Here is a 14,420-nt window from a genome sequence, read left to right on the forward strand (position 1 = left end):
TTACTTACCTTCACCTCCTAATTACCCTCCGCCCATATTTATTCACAGATGAAAAACTTTAGGATGGGAAATGTCTTTATCTAAACCCCTCTTTGAACCAATGGGGAAACTGAGGCTGGCAAGGAGACTGGGGCATGCTCCAAGTCACACAGTAGGGAAAGCAACGGCCAGAGACAGGCTGGAACCCAGAGGTCCACTCTGAATTCCAGTTCTTTCCACTATACCTTGCAGGGTATTCCCAGGACTTTGTTTATCCAAAGTAAAGAGTATTAAGTGTTTTATTCTTAATATCTTGAAGAGTAGTAGCTGTCCTTAGTAGGAATACAAAAAAAATAGTTTAGGGAATAACTTGTATCCTTCTTAATTTTGTCTCCATACTTAATCTGTTGAACTCAGGATGACAGAGCCAATGACCAAGTCTGTCCCCTTCCTTTCCCCTGGGAGCTTAAAGGAAGTAAACTTAGGATGTATCAAGTTCAGTGAACTAAAGTTTGTGACACAGTGTTTTCTTGTGACATTTTACAATGGCCCTGTGAAGTAAGAACATGTCTATGGCAAGAAAGACAATATGGCCTCCCGGGTTGCCACTAGACATTGGAGTGAGGTCAACCTCAGGCTGAATTTCAGTCCCCACACCTACATGTTGGGTGAGCTCCAAGTTATTTATCTTCTCTAGGCCGTTACTTTCCTCATTTGTAAAATGGGCTTATCACACTCACCTTATAGGGATACTGGAAAGATTGAATGAGGTACAGCGTCCAGCATTTTCCAGCACTCGGTAAATGTTAGTGGTCGTTATCTTTGTACCGTCCTCTGCCAGGGACCACATTACAAAAAGGTAGTTAACCCCTGGGGTTTGTAATCTCAATATAGACAGTAACTATAAATTAGCATCAGAAGGGTTTTGATAGATTCCAGATGACAAACCTATGGTGAAAGCTAGATATGTTCAGGATTGGCATGTCACTCGGGTTAATCTAATCAGAATGAATCCAGATCTTACGTGGGAGCGACAGGGGAGATGCACTATTTTTTTCCCTCTGGTTGTGAATCTGGAGAATGCAGGCCTCAAGCTGCTGGTCCCATCTTGCCACCACATGAAAACAGAGACTGAAGCCAACCTGGAAGAAAGGAGAAGAGGAAGAAAGAAGGGGTGCTGATGACATCGTGTGAGCCTCCCACATCTAGTAAGTCCCACCCCAGGACATTGAAACTATATAAACCAGGCCAGGAGTGAAGGCTCACACCTGTAATCCCAGCATTTTGGGAGGCCAAGGTGGGAGGATTGCTTAAGCCTAGGAGTTAAAGACCAGGCAACATAGCAAGACCTCATCTCTGCAGGAAAAAAAAAAAATTAGCCGGGCATGCACCTGTAGCCCCAACTGTCAAAGGGGTGGAGGGGAGTGGAGCTAAAGTGGAAGGATCGCCTGAGTCCAGGAGGTTGAGGCTATGGTAAACCATGATCTATGCCACTGAACTCCAGTCTGTCTGGGCAATAGAGTGAGACGCTGACTAAAAAAAATTAATTATAATAACAATAAAGAAAATGAAATGTATGAACCAATACATTCTTTTGGGGAGTGGGGCCAGGGATTGTCTATCACTTGCTAGTGAAAGAGTCCCACTTGCCTCAAGGGTTGTTGGAAGAGCCAAAAACACTAGGTGAGGAGGAAAGTTGACTGATGCAACTGCAGTGAGATGCCCAGGCCCCTTCAGCAGGGTTGTGAAAGTGTTCTAGTTCAACAGAATGGTGGTGTATAGGTGTTGCTTGTGCCATTCTTTATGCCTTGGTTGCATAAAATATCTCACAACATATACCTTTTTAATTCTACCCAAAGAAGTATAGCTTGGAACTACTTTTCTAAAGACAATTTGGCAATACCTAACCATTTAAAATGCACAAATCTTTTAGTACTTAAAGATTCCTTCTTATTCTAAAAGAGTATAAAATGCTCATACAGATTTATGTTCCATACTGTTTATAATTTCCAAAATTTGGAAGGAAATTTGAGTTTTGTCAATAAGAAATGAAGAAACTGCCAGGCTCCGTGGCTCTTTGGGAAGCAAGGTGAGTGGATTGTCTGAGCCTGCAGATTCGAGACCAGGCCAGGCAACTTAGTGAGACCTCATCTCTACGATAAATTTTAAAAATTAGCCAGACGTGGCAGCACGTGCCTGTAATTCCGACTACTTGGAAGGCTGAGGCAGAAGGAAAAGAAACTGATGGTAAATCCTTTCAAAGGACTATTTTTCTTTTTTTTTTTTTGAGTTGGAGTCTCACTCGGTCGCCCAGGCTGGAATGCACTGGCACACTCACAGCCACCCCAGCGTCAACCTACTGGGCTCCGACAATCCTTCCACCTCAGCCTTCCAAGTAGCCGGAACTACAGGTGCATGCTACCACACCTGGCTAAATTTTTTTGATTATTGTAAAATGAGGTCTCACTAAGTTGCCCGGGCTGGTCTCGAACCCACAGACTCAGGCAATCCTCTTGCCTCGGCTGGGACTACAGATTGAGTCACTGAGCTCGGCCTAAATGGACTATTATGAATATCATGTCATTAAAAAGAATATGGTAGATTTTTTTAATCTTAAAGATGTGGGGTACAATTCAGGATTAGATATACAAGTGGTCATTGTACAGGCAAAGTTTGGGCCTCCCTTTGGTCTCCACTTCACCTGATTTGAGATAAGGTATCCTTATTGATGCTCTGCTTCCCACCCCTCCCCCCAAATCCCATTACTGCCAATCCCTTTCTCTTTAAAAAAAATTTTTTTTAATTTTTAATTTTAAAATTGTGGGATACAATTCAGTATTAGATATACAAATATTCATTGTGCAGGTACCCTTGTTGATTAGGTGTGCCCCCCCCAGGCAGATCTTGACTACTGTCAATCCCACCTCCTGACCCCCCCACCACAGTTTCCCGCCACTGTCAATCCTTTTGTTATAGTATTACGGTAGTTGTTCAAGGTCCACTTATGAGTGAGAACATGTGATACTCAGTTCTTTGTTTCTGTGAAAGATCACTCAGTATTATAGACTCTAATTCCATCCAGGTTGCTATGAAGTTCATGATTTTGTTTTTTATGGCTGCATAATATTCCATTGTGTATATGTACCACATTTTTTTTCTCTTTTAATATTTATTTTGAAATTGTGGGGTACAATTCAGGATTAGGTATACAAATGTTCCTTGTGCAGGTACCCTAATTGATGAAGTGTGCCCCCCCTTCCCTGGATAGATATCCATCTTCCATATGTCCCTGCAATCCCCCTACTGGGAATATACCCAGAAGAACTCAGTTCACTCTATAAAAAAGATACCTGCACATGTATGTTTGTCACAGCATTGTTCATAATAGCAAGAACATGGAACCAACGGTGCTGCCCATCAAAAGAGGACTGGATAAAAAAAAGTATGTACATATATACAATGGAATATTATGCAGCCATAAAGAGGAACAAAATCATGAACTTCACAACAACCTGGATGGAATTAGAGTTTATAATACTGAGTGATCTCTCACAGAAACAAAGAGCTGAGTGCCACATGTTCTCACTCATAAGTGGATCTTGAACAACTATGTATTACTGTAGGAAAGGGATTGAAAGTGGCGAGAAACTGCGGGGAGGGGAGTGAGGGAGGGGAGCTGGGATTGACAGTAGTCAATCCCTTTCTTATAGTATTATGGTAAATGTTATGAGTGAGAACATGTGGTATTCTGTTCTTTGTTTCTGTGATAGATCACTGAATATTACAGACACTAAATCTATTCAAGTTACTGTGAAGTCAATATGTTTGTCCTTCTTTATGGCTGTGCAATATTCCATTATGTATATGTAATACATCTTTTTTTTTGTCCAGTCCAGTTTCGATGGGCAGCATGGTTGGTTCCTTGTTTTTGCTACTGTGAACAGTGATGCAATAAACATGCATGTGCAAGTATCTTTTTGATAGAATGATTTGTGTTCCTCTGGTTATATTCCCAGTAGGGAGATTGCTGGGTCACATGGAAGGTCAATTTCCAGTTCTTTTAGAAATCACCATATCTTCCAGAGAGGCTGAATTAGTCTGCATTCCCATCAGCAGTATAGAAACATTCTCTTTTCTCCACATCCTCACCAGCATCTGTTGTTTTTTGTTTTTATTAATGATGACCATTCCTTCTAGGGTTTGAGAGTATCTCAATGTGGTTTTGATTTGCATTTATGATTAGTGAAGCTGAGAACTTTTCATATGTCCATTGGCTGATCATAAGTCTTCTTTTGAGCAGTGTCTATTCGTGTCTTTTGTCCGCTTTTTAATGGGGCTGTTTGGTTTTTTCCTTTTTGGCACGTTTGAGTTCCTTGTTGACCCGGGGTGTTAGGTCTTTGTCAGATATGCAGTTGGCAAATATTTTTTCCCATTCTGTGGGCTGTCTTCCCGCTCTCTTGATGGTTTCTTTTGCTTTGCAGAAACTTTTCAGTTTAATGAGGTCCCACTTATCTATCTTATCTCTTATAGCATAGACATCTGGGGTTTTGATCAGGAATTGATAGTCTACCTCGATTCCCATAAGGGTGTCTTCTACATTTTTTAAGATTCTTATAGTTTTATGTTTAGGTGTTTGATCCATTTAGAGTTGATTTTTGTGTATGGTGATGGGTAGGGGTGGAATATGGTAGATTTTTTAATGCATTGACAGGGAGACAATATCTATAGCATACAGTTAATTTAAGGCGAGGGAGAGGGCTACGTGTCATTTAGAGGCTGTGTCCAGGTACAAGTCATAGATGACCTTTTCACAGTGACTTAAAATCATGGGAGCTTATTCTCTATTAAAGAAGGCCTAAAGGAGGGCAATCGGGGTTGGTAGGACTATTCCATTAAGTTACCAATGACTCACGTGCCTTTCTTTTGGTCTCCAGGGTATGGCTTCCATTGTTAGAGTCACCCAATGGCCTGAGATGACTGCTAGAACTTCACCTTCACATCTGTTTTGCAGGCCAGAAGAGAGAAGGCAGACAAAGGCATCCAAAAAATATCCTCATCGAAGTCAATGTCTCTTAAGCAACTTTCATGATGTTGCACGTGGTGTCTTCTGTTCTGTCACTGCCCAGACTTAGACACTAGAAGGGAGGCTAGGAAATGTAGTCTCTATTTCAGTTGGTGACATGTTTAGCTAGCAATCAAGACTCTGCACTAAAGGAGTGTGTGTGTGTGTGTGTGTGTGTGTGTGTGTGTGTGTGTGTGTGTGTGATGCAACATATATGTTTATATGGAGACAGAATAAAGTCTAAAAGCATATACATTTAAAATGGTTATGACAAGGAAGTCAAATTAGAGGATATTCTTTCACGAACTACTTCATGTTCATAGTGAGCTAATAAAATCGTCTTCAAACAACTTGCATTATTTTAGGACCAGAAAACAAAGCTGTCTCAATTTTGAAGGTGAGAAAAAGATCACGGTTTTGAAATCCTATCATGTAAACCAGAGTGCATTATGTAATTAACAGCAATATTTTATGCCTGGTTGTGAGTATACAAATGTAGGATCATTCAATTAAACATTCTTAAAGTCTTCAGAGAGCGGTAAACACTAAATCAGGAAAATGCCAAACACGACCAACATGAAAAGCTCATTTCTGACCTAAAGACATTACAGTCCACTGACAAGACTCTTTTTTACTTTTTAGTCAGAGTCTCACTCTGTCACCCAGGCTGGCGTTCAGTGGCACAACCATGGCTTACCACAGCCTCGACTGCCTGGGCTCAGGCAATCCTCCAGCCTCAGCCTCCCAAATACCTGGGACTACAGGTGCAAGTCACCATACCCAGCTAATTTTTTTTTTTTTTGTAGAGATGGGATTCCCTGTGCTGCCTAGGCTGGTCTTGAACTCCTGAGTTTAAGCAATCCTTCCACCCCAGCCTCCCAAAGTGCTGTGAACATTCTTATGATTCACTGAAGACTTTCTTTTACAAAGATTTAATTTCTCCATGAATATGAAATTTATTCAATGAACATGAATTGAGTGTTCACCTGGACTAGGCAATTTATTAGGCCCTTTTTATTTTTCTCATTTAACTCTTTTTTCTTTCTTTTTTTTTTTTTTCCGTCGGAGTCTTTCTCTGTTGCCCAGGCTGGAGAGCCGTAGTACACTCATGGCACCTCAGCCTCGACCTGTTGGTCTCCAGCAATCCTTCCACCTCAACCTTCCAAGTAGCTGGAACTACAGGCACACACTACCAAGCCCAGTTTGTTTTTTGATTTATTGTAGAGACAACGTCTCACCAAGTTGCCCAGGCTTGTCTTGAACCCCTGAGCTCAGGGAACCTTCTTACCTCGGCCTCCCAAAGTGCTGGATTACAGGCTTGAGCCACCGCACCCAGCCCTCATTTAACTTTTTGTTGTTGTTGTTTATGTTGTGAAACAGAATTGATTGAGATTGAGAAACAGAAAAGCTCCCACAGTGGGAGGGAACTGGAGGGGGTTGCTCTCTCCTTTAACTCTTAACAAAAATTCTACTGGGCAGATATTATTGTCCCATATTATAGGTGAGGAAACCAAGGCTTAGTGTGATAAAATAAGTCACTTGACCAAATTCAGCTCAATCCTAATCTGTCTGACTTCAAAGCTCATCCTTCTACTCTGCTAGGGGATGCCTTCAAGCCGAATCAGCCCTAAACTGTCCTTTGGAAGCCAGTGATGATAAATGGCAATCCTCACCCAAGTTTCCACGTCTCATACCTTAGGAGTCTCAGAGTCTGAGGCTTTCTAAAATTAGTCCTATGGTTTCCTTCCTCACCTCGAGCCAGTTTTAAATATAGGCTCTCCTATCCATCTTCCTTCTTTCTGATGTTTCCTCTGCACTCCATGGACCATCACATCCCAACAGTATTTTTCCTATTGCCCTCTAAACTTCCTCTGGGAGCCAGATTTGTTACTCATTCTGGACACAGAGTATCGAGAACTTGTTCATGGTTCTCCTGTCAGCTCTGATGCAAATCAGGAAAAGCCTCCCAGGATTTAGTCATCCCTTATTGATAGGCCTCTGAGGTGTCTTGCAGCCCCTACTGCAAGAATTTCCAGTAGGCAACGGGTGTGATAGAGAGAGGCTGCGCTTTAGACCCGACAGATTTGCATTTGATTCTCAGTTGGATCATATTTCTGAGTCTCGGTTTCCTTGTTTCTAAAATGTAGGTGATAAAACAACTTTTCCAGGCCAAATATGAGAGTTAATTGAGATAATGTAATTATCTTATTACCTGGCACTTGGGAATTATTTAATATTTTTTTGTTGTTGATCTTCCTGTTTTCTTGACTAAAAAAGTCCCAAATTCTCACCTTATAACCAAAGAACATTAACATCAATTCTAATTATGCCCACAGTTACCCAGCATAATAATTAAATATACAAGCTCTAGAATGAATTCCCTGACTTTGAATCTCAGCTTCACCACTTAGAGGCTATGTGACTTGGGGCCTTTATTAAAACCCTCTAGGCTGGGTGGAGTGGCTCATGCCTGTAATCCCAGCACTTTGGGAGGCTGAGGCGAGAGGATCATTTGAGCCCATGATACCAAAACCAGCCTGGGCAACATAGCAAGATCCCAGCTCTAAAAAAAAAAAAGAAAGAAAGAAAAAGAAAAGAAATAAAACCCTCTAAATTTGTTTCTTCAACTGCAAAATGAGTTTTAGGATCACACTGACCTCACGGATTAACAACCAGAATAATGTTTTGCCCACTGTAGGCACTTAATAAGTGTGAGCTATTATTACTATTGCTAACATGCATTGAGCCCTTTTAAACACCAGACTCTATGTTAAACTCTCATGCATTCTCTCATTTTCACAATGACATGGGTATAATACCCACCTTGGAGCTAGGAAAACTGAGATTCACAGTGGGAAGCTACCTTGCCCTGGATCCCACAGCTGACAGGAGACAGAGGCTGGATTCCTGTCAGGCATCACACCAGAGACCTCTTTCCACTCCACTATCAGGTTATCTACCCTAACTTCCAGCTCATTCTTCAAGGAGCCCCCTTGGCTCCTTTGCCACTTCCTATCCTGATATCTCAGGGACATTTCCACATTAATCTTGGTTTCCTTGGCTATTTGTGTTCCGTTACCTTGCCCATGCTGTATCACAAGGGTTGATTAGTCAGAAATTATGTCTCCGTGGTAATGACCCTAAAGGAAATGTTCCGAATCCCGTCCCTGATCTCAACCCACGAATGATAGACTATTTATCAGAGGGCAGAATGCAGCCTATTGTTGATGTAGAAAGGCTACAAAACCAGGTTAGAAGGCCTCCGAACAAAACTTGGGCCTCAAGTTCCTGCTGAGTAAGGAAGAGGTGGCTCGGGGTTGGTGACTTGGTGGTCACCATTCTCACTCCAAGCCAGCCCCATTTCCCTGGCTCCAAAGAAGTACCAGACATAACGCTCTACCTAAAGACAATAGAAAATGCCTTCCCTTGAAAACAAAATAAAGATGCAAAGTGAAAAAGAAAGAAAAGAAAACCAGTATCTAGACGTAGCCCTAAAAATCCACATTCCCCTGTGCTTTCTTCTTCAATGCCCCTTTCCCTTTAAGACCATAAGCATTTGTGGCGGACTGAGCTGGCGGAGGACAAAGTGATGATAAATCTCCCAACCACCGCAGCCCCTTCCATCAGCCCTGTAATGAGAAACACGTGGAGGTGGAAGGGAATGAAGGCGAGGATGGGCAGCGTTTGGGAGGTCCCGCCCCTTTCTGGTGTGGATGGGGATATATGTTCATCTCAAACATCCCAGCATCCCTAGCGGGAAGTGGCAGAGAGCAGAAGGCCCACCACAGCCGGTCAGCACATGTAACAAAGGCCTTCTCTCAGTCTGACAGTCACTGTGACTTCAGTCCCAGCTGTCCTTGTTGCTTAACAGTCCACTGTGTGTCCCGGGCCTCTGTGCCCACTACAACCCAGAGAGGTCAAGGTCAGATCCAGGAGCTGCAGTCAGCCCTGTCTCCTATGTGGAAACAAACAAACAAACAAACAAAACAGCTTTCAAGCTTAGAAAGCCTTTGGGGATATAATAGCTCAAAATTGGTCTAAAATTGAAGCAGCTTGTCCTCCTACATCTGCTTCCACTCTTGTGTTCTCACTAAATGATACTGATGTTCACCAACATTCCACTAGAAAAAAAAACAACTCAGTATCTTCATTCTATGTCTCTCATATTCGAAGAGTGGGCAAAGGTAGCCAACTCCGCTTAGACAACGTCTCCCCAGTCTCACTTAATATCCCCGGAGCACCTGCCCTCCTCAGGCCTCATCGCCTCTCTCTGGGCCTTCTTATTGCAGCCGGCCTTCCTCCCCCTGCCACCTCTCCCTACTTATTGGCATGATTTTCCTATACAATCAGCCTGGTCAAGTCAGTCCCCTACTCCAACTTTTGGATCCCTGCTTTCCAAGGGATGAGTCCAAACTCTTTTTCAGGGAACATGAGGCCCTGACCTAACCTCCTCCCCTCATCTCCAACCACTCCTGCCTTTCATTTTTCTCTCCTGCAGCTGACTTGCTTGTAGTTAAAAGCACATGGCACCAGTTAGCTCCCCATTCATATCTTTGTGTTATTCCCTTTCCCTGGAATGCCTCCCTTCCCTCACCATCTCCCACCCACTGCTGCCCTGCCTGGCCTCTATGCTTCCTTTGAGACTCAGCACAGGTCTCGTCTCCTTGAGGAAGCAATGCCTGAAACCTCCCTACCCACCTCACTCAGCTGGTATAATGTCTTCTCCTTGCTACCACAGCCCTCTCTCACTGCACTCAGAGTGACCATCACCGGGTCATGTGCCCTTCTTCTCATTTGACTCTGAGCGCTTCAGGACTCATTTGACTCTGAGCTCTTCAGGACTCTGTTTTACTCACCTGTGATTACATGCTGCTAGTCAAAGCCCTGGCTGAAAGGAAGAACTGAATAAATGTCTAGTGAATGAGTGCATGATCGGCCATTAGACTTGATGCAATTTATGAGGGAAAGTGAGGAGTCTAGAGTGACTCCAGGTTTGAGGATACAATGAGTAGCTGAGCATGAATGCCTTTCATAAGCATAAGAAATATAGAATGAATGGAAGTTTAAGGAGCAGATGGGTATTCCTATCAGGTAGAGATATCTACTAGGCAGTTGGATCTATGTACACATCTGGAGTGCAGAAAAGAGCTCATCTGGGTGAGAGATATCATTTAAAGAATCGTTGTAGTGGAGAAATTCCTCAGAGAGGGGTCTAGAGTGAGAAAAGCACTGGATGAGGCTTTGAGAAACACTGGCATTATGGAGGTGCAGAGAAAGACATGCTCCTATGCAAACAACAGAGGGAGATTGTCCAGAGAGGTAGGAGCTTCTCTGTCGAGTGTGGTGTCACCCACATCAAGGGAGTGCATTCCGAGAAGAGTGAACAGTGATTCCAAATGCAGCAGTCATAGCCACCCTTCTTCAGTCATAGGCAAGGTCTCATCTCTTCTCACTGTGGGCTCAAGCCTGTCTGCACAGTTTAGGGTTCCTCAAATAGGCCACACCGTTTCACCCTCCATACCTTTGCTCAGTCATTCCCTTTTCTCAACCCACACACCCCCAAACCATCATTAGCCATCAAATACCATCTTGATCTGTTCCTATTGCAAAGCCTTCTGAACCGGACCCCACCTAGTGGAGTGACCACTCCCTCTGCTAGGCCTCTATTCTTCTGTGTACTTGGCTCTTATGGGTCACCTATGATACTGTATTTTTTGTTTCCATGCCTATCTTCTCCACAAACTGGAATTCTCTGGGGGCACAGTTTGCCCATTTATCTCTATAATGTCAAAACCAGACACAAGGTCTTCCTTAAAGCCAAAAGTCTATATATTTTCTGGGTAAGAAAGAATGAATAAAGGACTTCGTACAACAACATCAGAGAACAAATCAATAGAAGTACAAAACTCAAAATCTGATTAATTGAAGGTTCTCCTTGGTTGGGTTTTGGTTAACTGTGGTTCCTTAGAAATGCCTGGGTTGGCCGGTTGTGGTGGCTCATGCCTATAATCCCAGCACGTTGGGAGGCTGAGGTGAGAGGATTGCCTGAGCCCATAGGTTCAAGACCAGTCTGGGCAACTTGGCGAGACCTCATCTCTAGAATAAATCAAAAAATCAGCTGGGCGTGGTGGCGCATACCTGTAGTTTCAGCTACTTGGAAGACTGAGGTGGAAGGATCACCTGAGCCCAGCAGGTGGAGGCTGTGGTGGCCATGACTACACTCTAGCCTGGGCATCAGAGTGAGACTCTGACTCAAAAAAAAAAAAAAAAAGGAACCACCTGGGTTAATATTACCCAGGATGCATTAAGTGATTTTGCCCTGGCTTGTAATTGAGCTCCTGACTGCAAATGAACTAATCTGGGTGGGAGGGAGCACCTTTGGAGGGTTATATAGAAACATCCGTTTGTGTTAAGGCTGCCAAACTGCCTTTCCCTTACCCCCACTGCACCAAGAGTATCTCATAAATGTTAAATAATCATAATGACCATACTCAAGGGGGTGTCAGTGGTCATAAAAGCGAGTTTTTATGGATGCTTCCCTGCGTCTCCTGGTGGGTGGTTAGAAATTGAGTGGGACTGATGGCCAGAGGTCTCCATACGGGCTGCATCTGAGAGACCTATAAGCTTGGGTGGCAAGAAGGAGCTCCAGTCACAAGCTGGGATGCTCAACCATTGATTGATAGAGGAAGGCCACCCACACTGTGCCTTCTGGAATCCATTGGTGAGTCATGGGCCAGAGGATTATGTGTTCAATATGGGCCATCGGGCCTGATACCAAGGCATTTCCTGCTTACAGCTTAGGGAAGCTGTCCTTAATGAGGGTGATGACCCGTAGATCCAAGAAATAGCTAGATGAGAGAAAAACTCTAGTCTTATTTACACCTCATGGGATGTGGCTTTCCAGGCCTCTGCTGTTTGATTCTATATTCTTCAGGACCTCACTTTATATTCATTCCATCATTTATCTGTTGTATTCATTAGTTCTGTGGTCATTCACTGAACACCTGGGCTAGACGTTAGAAGTACAGAGATAAATAAGACATGGCTCCCACCCTTACTGGGTCAACTGTGGAGAGACAAGAAACCAATTATTTTGTGACATGTTAAGTATAAACACCCATAGAGATATGGACCAAGGGAAGAAAGGGTTATCTGGGAGATAACATTTGTATTGAGTTTTGAAGAATCAATAGAATCCCACCAGGCAAGTACAAAGGAGCAAGGTGAGTGCCAGGTCTCCAGTGGGTGAAGCAGACATTTTATACAATTAGATACATAGAGCGGGAGAAGTGCTGAAATGAGGGTGAGGAACAGCGCCTCCACCCTGCACAACTCCTAGGGCACCACTCATATGGGAGTCTAAGGAGTCATGCAGTGTATAATCTGGTGGCTATGTACTCCTAGTGGCCCTAGCCAGGAGACCTGGGTTTAATTCCTGGCTCTGCTGTTTACTAGCTGTATGACCTTGAGCAACGCTCTTCACATTTCTCAGTCTTTTTAAGTGCAGAATAAAGAAGCTGGACTGGATGGTTTCCAAACATCTCTATATTCCTCTCTATATTCTTCTATGAGTCTATGAGCTCAGACTGAGTTTATATGACTTGGAGTTAAAGCTTATCATTTCTGGAATGAATTAGGCATTGTCCTTAGAAGGAGGACCTTAATCTGCCCCCAATTCTTGATTTCTGTACATTTTTTCCATTAATTGGTTAAACATTGACACATAGAATATTCGTGCTAACAGAGAAACTAGAGATCACTTAACCCAAACAGTTCATTTTCGAGAAGATGAGACTGAGGTTCGGAGACAGTAAATAGTTCACCCAAAGGCATAAAAGCAAATTGGGTCAGGACTAAGACTCGGGTTAGAATGAATGTGTTCTTTGTCCCAAGCCAAGTAGTTACCAAATTTGACTTTGACTCCCTCGAAGACATTGTAACCTTCCTGGCCCAAGTTTCAGGTTTATAAAAAATAAAACAGGCAGGATGCAGTGGCTCATGCCTGTAATCTCAGCACTTTGGGAAGCCAGGGTGAGAGGATTGCTTGAGTCCAGGAGTTTGAGGCCAGTAGCAAGACCTCATCTCTCCAATAATAATAATAATACAAAAGAAAAAATAGAAAACAGCAACAAAAGTAGAAAGAAAACCATCATCCTATTAAGAAGCATCATGTTGTAATGAAGCCCACCAACAGATCTCCCCTGCCCCCTGGCCATCTGACTCCCAAATGGCAGAGCCTGAAGATCCAGGGTCAAAGCACATCCCCGCCTGACAGTTCCTTGAAATATATCAGTGTTGAGTATATATAGCTACAGAGGTATGTACCAAGGGAAGAAATATGAGAATTCCAAGGTCCTGTCTTCATAAGTAAATTAAATCCATGAATATATTCAAGTCATTTCAGATATACGGTCAAAATATTCCAACCACCATCCATCTACCCAGGCACCCAAGTGAGCAACCCATGTGTGACTCTGGCTCCTCCCCATTTCCCTCCCCCAATCTCATTTCAATTCCAAAACATGTCTCTCCATCCCCACTGACCTACTTCAGGGTCACACCCTTTCTCACCTGGGCTATTGCATTAGTCATCTCACTAGCCTCCCTCCTCCCATCCATCTTCCCCATGCTGCCATCATGACGTTTCTGACTCTATCCTGCTCAAAGGCAAATCAGAAGTGCCCACACCTATGAGATGAAACCCAAGCACTTTAGCTTGACATGCCATGCCCCTGTGACTCTTCCCCACCCACCTGTCATGTCTCATCTCCCAACCATTCCCCCTCTGCCTTCAAACTCCACAAAAATGTACTATTATTATTGAAGCTTCCACAAACACATTGTGCTCTCTCAAGTCTCCCTACCTTGGCTGGGGCTGTTTTCCCTGCTGGAAATATTTCCCCCATCTCAAATCCATCTGCCTTGCGTTAGTCTGCTCAAGCTGCCATAATAAAATACCACAAACTGGGTGGCTTAAACAACTAAAATTAATTTTTTTCACAGTTCTGGTGGAGGCTAGAAGTCCATGATCACTGTGCCAGCAAATTCAGTTCCTGGTGAGGGCTCTCTTCCCGGTTTGCAGACAGTCACCTTCTTCCTATGTCCTCACATTCTCACTGTGTAAATATTTTGGGTATCTCTTTCTTTTCTTTTAAGGGCCCTATTACATTAGGGCTCACTCTGTAATTATCTTCCCTAAAGACTCTATCTCCAAATGCAACAACACTGGGTGTTAAGGCTTCAACATATGAATTGGGGCAGGGGAATAATTAAGGTCATAACACCTCCATTATAACTCTTATTTTCTTTTTTTTTTGAGTTGGAGTCTCACTCTGTTGCCCAGTTTGGAGTGCGGTGGCCGCTCCCGGCCACCGCAGCC

The sequence above is a fragment of the Carlito syrichta genome, unplaced genomic scaffold (assembly GCF_000164805.1).
Source record: "Carlito syrichta isolate Samal-C Ts95f unplaced genomic scaffold, Tarsius_syrichta-2.0.1 Scaffold287800, whole genome shotgun sequence".
Taxonomy (NCBI): domain Eukaryota; kingdom Metazoa; phylum Chordata; class Mammalia; order Primates; family Tarsiidae; genus Carlito; species Carlito syrichta.